Source organism: Eumetopias jubatus, unplaced genomic scaffold, assembly GCF_037043125.1.
Source record: "Eumetopias jubatus isolate StellerSeaLion01/CBP00866 unplaced genomic scaffold, mEumJub1_p1.0 scaffold_3, whole genome shotgun sequence".
Classification (NCBI taxonomy): domain Eukaryota; kingdom Metazoa; phylum Chordata; class Mammalia; order Carnivora; family Otariidae; genus Eumetopias; species Eumetopias jubatus.
Genome location: NW_028274809.1, coordinates 90,495,523 through 90,501,522, shown reverse-complemented (window position 1 = coordinate 90,501,522; position 6,000 = coordinate 90,495,523). Strand labels below are relative to the sequence as shown.

Genomic DNA, 6,000 nt, shown 5'->3' with positions numbered 1-6,000 from the left:
TTAAGGGGCCGAAAGAGCTAAAAGGCCTGGGCAGAAATTATACACAATTTTCACTGTTTCCGTCACCTATCATAAAGTTAACAAAGATCTATAATGAGTACAGCAAATAGTTTTAATTGTTCTTTATGTTTGGAGAACACAAAATTTTGCATTAATATTTGCTATCCCCCCCAGTCCCTAGCACACTAATGCTCACTTCCACTTCTGCTTTTTAACCCTTGGTTAAGGCAGTTTTCAACTTTATGGTTATGCTGATCTTACCTTTTTTCCTGATACTCTTTGGCGCTGGTTGTATCCCTCTCATGTTTTGTGTGTTAAATACGTGAATAACACAAAGTAGTATTAATTTGAAGTGAGGGAGATCTGCTTTCCCGATATTCAAACTCCATTCACCCTTGAATGAGTTATTTATTATTTCTGATCCTCAGTTGCTTTATCTGTAAGATGGTAATCATTTCTACCACGAAACTGTAAAGTTGCTGAGAGGATTTAAAAAGATCATGCAAGTCTGTGCTTACAGGGCTCAACACATAGTAAAATAATGTTTTTCTTCCACCTCTCCTTTTCTTGGGGAAGCAGGTAAACAGTTGACTGATGCGCAGTTTAAAAAAATGAAAGGAACTGGGGGAGGGTCTTTAAATGATATTCGTGTCTGTACTGTCCCTCAAAACTCTTTAAATATTCTTGCCAGCTAGAGCAAGTTTTCTCTCACGAGTGCTGAAAAATGTTCTGTTCGTTGTCACCTTTCTTTAAACTCCATGAGGAAGTCTCATGTCTTCAGACCTTTGCTTAGAGCATTATTTACCGACGTTTAGTCGTGGGATGCCACCTGTTCTTCCGTGCTTTGCAAGCAACCTCAGCTGCCTTTAGGCGGACCCCTTCCTTCTTAGGCCTGAGACTTCCATTTGAGGCTCTTCGACCGAAAACCGTTCCACTGTGGCACTTCATTTGCCTACCGAGTTGTCTTTATTTCTCACCTGGAGACTGTATATTGCTGTTTTTGTTTTAGCACTTCACAGAGTGACGAGCTCGAAACGGGCTCGGTAAAAGTTGCACCTTGGCTTTCTAGTCTGGTACAGCCCCAAGGAAATCATATCGAAAACCGGCTGCCGCCTCTCGCACCCTACGTCTATCGATTTAAGAGGAGTTATCAGCGGGCGTTTTAGGCAAAGAAAGTTTTACGCTGGGTAGAAGGGAGGTCCCTCAAGACGAGGGAACTCCTCGTCCTCTCCCCAGGCGCGAGCGCTGCGAACGCGCCCGGCCGGGAGCCCAGTGCCTGGCACAAGCGGCGGTGGCGGCTTCCAAAACCCGGCGGCGGATCCGGGCCGGCCCGGAAGTGCCCGGCGCGGGAGGGAGGGAGGAAGAACCTTGCGAGCCCACGCCGCCGCCGCGCGCACGCGCCTTCGCTGGCTGGGGCTGGGGCTGGAGTCGCAACTCGGAAGCCGGAGCCCGGACGGGCCCGGGGCCGGGAGGGGGGGGCGGCGCGGGGGCGGGAGCAGCGGAGGCGGCCGCCCCTGGCGCGGGTTTGTTTATCCCGGGGAAGAAGTTTAGGAGCGTGAGATAGGAAGGAGGGCGGGCTGTGAAGGAGGGATGCGGCTCGGTGGAGGCGGCCGCCACAGGGACTCGCCGCCATCACCTCCGCCGCCGCGGCCGCCGCAGCCGCCGCCTCAGCGGGAGAGGAGCCGCTGCCGGGACTGCCCGCCGCCGCCCCGCACGTCCGGGTAGGTGCCCCTCCCCCTCCGAGGTCCCTGCCGCACCTTGGTCGCTTGCTCCTCCAACCCCCAGCCCTTCCAACTCGCCTGCGCTGGAGCGGGGCGGCCTCCTTCTCACACGCTGCGCCCCCATTCCTCCTGGCTCGGGACCCCTGCTCCTTCGGCGTGCCTTCCTTTTCTCAGGGTTGCTTTCCGCCCCCGCCTCTCAGCCCTCCCCTCCTCCCCCTCCCCCCTCCCCCCCTCCTCCCCCCTCCCCCCCTCCTCCCTCCCTCCTCCCCCTCCCCCCTCCCTCCTCTCCCCTCCCCCCTCCTCCCGGCCCGTCTTCCCCTCGCCAGTCTTGGCTTGTCCCTGGTGATGCCCCCCCTTATCGATTTTCTAGCCTCAGCCTACCAGGATCCCCCAGACTTTCCTCCACAAGCCTCGCCCCTTTTCCTTCTCCCGTCTCCCTCCTTTATACCTGGTCTGTTTTCTTACCCTCCCGGAGTACTGCTCAAAGAGGGAAGCCCCTTCTTCCCCCCGCCCCCCAGCGTCCCCATCCATATCTCTCATCCCAGACATATGTATGTGTGAAGTTATCCCTATAAGCCCATTTTAGGGTGAATTCTCTGCTCTCCAGCCAGACCACTCAGTGTTTACTGCGGTGTTCATGCCCTCAACCTACCTCCCTACCTTCAAGCACGTATTGCCCTCTCACAAATTCTCTGTCACGTTCACCAGGTAACATCAAACTGGCTCTGCGGTTCAGGGTCCAAATGTTCACTTTCCCCTTTGACTCGCTTGTGCTATCGTTTCTCCTAACTCCTCTTCCTCTCGAGTCTATGTGTACTAAATAAAGGGGAGAGGATGGTCGAGTTTTCTTCCTCAGAGCAGGAGATCCAGCAGAAATAAGATTTACCTTTTGCTTATCCTAACTTCTGGCCTCTTTCTCGGTGAATTGTGTCATTCAACCATACTTTTGAGGCTTTTGATGCTTTGTCTATACTTGAATAATCCTGGGCCTAGATTGTTCCATTAATACTTGTCTTCCCAGTTTTTCCTTGCAGCTGAATCCACTGTTTCTTAGACAGGAAATTTAAGTAATAAAAGGTTTATACGTTGGAAAATTACATCTCTGCTGCCGTAATGGGAAAGCTGGAATATTTCAGATTATCATCCTGTTATTCTTGGGAGAAATGGTGCCTAGTGGTTAAGAGCCCAGATGTAGCTGAACTGCCAGCATCTAAACCCCTGCTTTGCCATCTACCCAGCTCTGGCCTTGGGCAAGTTATTTAATCTCTGCCTCAGTATTCTTACAACTCTAAAATGGGGATAGTGGTATTCTTGATAAGATGGTGGTGATAATTGCATAACTTATTGCAGGTAAAATACATCAGTTCTTGGCACCTGGTAAGCGTTCAGTAAATGTTCTTTATCATCATCATCTTAGCTTGACTTCTTTTGGCTATTGGTGGGTTGATTTTGAGGAAGGAAGGTGGGAATAGAAGGCTGCCTTTTGCTCTTTTTCATTTAACATCTTTTTTGATGTAGTTATTATTCATATTTTGTTACTGTATAAATTAATTCCTTCTGGTGTGAAAAGTACAGAGTTTTAGCTCCCTCTTTAAGGGTAAGTTTCTAGGCTACATGCAGGTCAGTCCCAGCTTCGGTGTCTTTAAAATGTTGTATTTGTTTTGAGAATAGATGAAATTGAAATATGTAGCAAATTTATCATAGTGGGAAATGAGGGTTTTACTGATAAGAATTTTAGTACACTGCAAATTAAATACTGAAAACTGATTGTTCACACCTATCAGTCCTTTATGTTGAATTGGTACTCAAGAGCTTGGCTTCATTCAGAAGACTAGTGGCTTTTCTCTCTTAACATGTTTATTAACACGGCCATCCTTGATGTTTCCCAAATTTTACTCACTCTTTAAAACCCTGACAATTTTTGTCATATTTACTTACCTCCTGTGCATTATTACTTGATACTTTTTTTTATAACAACTCAGTTAAAATCCAAATAGGTACTGTTTAGTATTGTTATAAATAGTAACATATGTACTGTCAAAATAAAGATGTTTGCCCATTTATAGCTTTAAAGGAAAAACAAAAACAAAAAAATCATATTTTATGTCACCAGTGGAATGTACTCCAAATTTTGAGTGACAGTGACTTTGTCCATGCTGTTCTCTGGCCTGAAATAACCTCTGCTCTTTTCCCCACATATCCAGATTCTACCTGTCTTTCACATAGTTTCTGCCAGCACTGGTTTTTTTGTCTCTTGGTTTTCCTGCTGTCTGTATTCTGCATTTTTGGCTTTGAATACCATAAGCCCTGGTTCAAGAAAAATGACTACCCCAGAATAAGACTTTGGAAGTTTATAGGAACTTGGAAGGGCTGGAATGAAATGGACACTTAGCATTTACTCTGTGCTAAGCACTCTTGCTTGGTTTTGTACATATTTGTTCATTCTAGAAATATTTAATGAGCACTTACTTCATGCCAGGCATTGAGGATACACAAGAGCAGCCCTTCTGAACCAAGAGTTGTAGTGACTCTCAAGCCTTAATGCTCTAAGGCATCCAGGGTATGTAATGAATTAACTCCTCTCCTCCTCCTAAAATGGTACTGGCTATGTACCTTGAGAGAGAGAACTGAGGAAATAATCACCTAACTCAGTTTCTCTAGGGCTTAATTCGCATAGAACCCTGGCTGAGAAATGTTCCATCAGAGAAGAATAGTATGGACTCTGCTTTTTTGTAATTTATTTTAATGTGGCACTGACAGACAATAAGCAAGTAGGCAGATAAAATTACTTTATAAGAGGGTACTGGTAATATTAAAGATAATGATAACCACTAACACTTATAAAACACTGTGCCAGGCACTTTTTCAAATAATTTAATATCTTGTTTAATCCTCATAACAATCCCTTGAAGAAGGCTTTATTACATCTCTGTTTCACAGATAAGGAAACTAAGAAATTATTTAACTTCCTACAAAACCACACAGCTTTGTAAGCAGTGGAACCAGACGATATTGTTGTAGTCTGTTACCTTTGGTTGCTTCTCAAATTTTCCAATTCCTTGTTGGTTACTTTAGACAAAGTTCTTCACTTTTCTGGGGAAGGAAAAAAAAAATAATTTTGACAGTGAGGTTTCCCTGTCTTTTTAGGTTGTTGAGGGAAGTAAAGGAGATGTAACTTTTGTAAAGCATGGGGTATGCAGACTTATCCCAAATCTTATACATGACTAGATATTGAAGACATTTACATTTTTGTGGTCCTGCTAACCATTATGTTTCCTGACATAGATTTATTCACTTACTAAAAGTTTATTGAACAACTGATATGTGCCAGGCACTGTGCTAGGCTCTAGTGATGTATGTTAATGTAAGGAATTACTTGTATTCATGGAGGCAAAAGCTATTGGAATAAAGAAACTAAACAGCTAATTACAAAAATAATTATAATTATGATTGCTGCCACAAAGGAAAATTATGTTAAGCAGTGAAAGTCCACTAAACTAACAGGGAATGCTTCTCTAAAGAAATGACTTTTAGGCTAAATCTGAAGGATTAACTGAAGTTATCCAAGTGATGTTGGCAGTTTCAGCTTTCTAGAACTGGAAAGTCCTATAGAGGCTGGACCTTAGCACATGAAGCTGGTTGATGCAAAATGAGACCAGAGCAGATCACAATGGTCAATCATTGCTAAGCATTTTGTACTTAAATCCTGGGGTGGGAAGCCACTGGATAATGTTAAAAAGCTGAATAAGTTACTTAAATTTTTACTTTAAAAATATCACTTGACTGCTCTGCAGAGGACACACTGGAGAAAGGCAAGTGTAAATGCAGGGAGACCAGTTAGGCCAGTGCTTCTCAGACTTATCTGTGGAGAAGGACCTGTTTTGGTTTGTTTCGTTTGGTTTGGTTTCTAATCTCTACTGGTACTTTAGTGACACAATAAAATGGATGTTGTGGCAGTTGTCAAATTGCTATAACAATTTCTGAATACTTCTTTCGGTTTCTGTATTTACCTTGTCTCAGACCAGTAACAGTAGTGCATGGATGACTGTTGGTCTACAGACCACACTTTTGAGTAGAATTGAGTTCAGCTATTATAGTAGTTTAGGGAAGAGATGATGGAATCTTGGTCCAGGATGGCAGCAATAGAAAGTAGCTGGATTGGGGGGAAGTTAAATTGATAGGATTTTGTCGAGTTAGAGTAGAGGGTCTAGAGAGAGGAGAAGGCAGGTTCCCAGGACTGGTGGTTCCTGTGCCTAACATGGAGAATACTGGGGAGAGG

At 44.6% G+C, this 6,000-nt stretch overlaps 1 protein-coding gene across 2 annotated transcripts in view; it reads left to right on the top strand.

The window, feature by feature from the left end:
* The first annotated feature begins 1,478 nt into the window (after positions 1 to 1,478).
* Positions 1,479 to 6,000, top strand: part of SPOPL (speckle type BTB/POZ protein like) — a 64,886-nt gene continuing 60,364 nt past the window's right edge. Inside the window, exon 1 of one of the 2 annotated variants that reach the window (XM_028101328.2) lies at positions 1,479 to 1,721. The gene's annotated coding sequence lies outside the window, so the exon portion shown is untranslated. The remainder of the gene's footprint in view (positions 1,722 to 6,000) is intronic. The other variant, XM_028101326.2, reaches the window with a different exon arrangement.